Source organism: Penaeus monodon, chromosome 25 (genome assembly GCF_015228065.2).
Source record: "Penaeus monodon isolate SGIC_2016 chromosome 25, NSTDA_Pmon_1, whole genome shotgun sequence".
In the NCBI taxonomy this organism is placed as follows: Eukaryota; Metazoa; Arthropoda; class Malacostraca; order Decapoda; family Penaeidae; genus Penaeus; species Penaeus monodon.
The window spans coordinates 36,993,325-36,993,527 of NC_051410.1; positions in this window are offsets into that span (position 1 = coordinate 36,993,325).

Consider the following 203-nt stretch of genomic DNA (forward strand, 5'->3'; position numbering starts at 1 on the left):
TTTGCCCCTGTTTTTTTGTGCTTTTTTTTTATTCTCCTTTTTTTGTTCTGCTTTTTGGTGGAAATGTAGGGGGAATGGAAAAGAAATCAGTCAAAATATTATATTTAAAGCAAAGGATTGAGGGGAAATTTTTTAACTGAAGGGAAAATGTTTTTTTTAAAATTGACAGTTTCAAAAAGTCCCTTTTGGAAAAAATTTCTTTT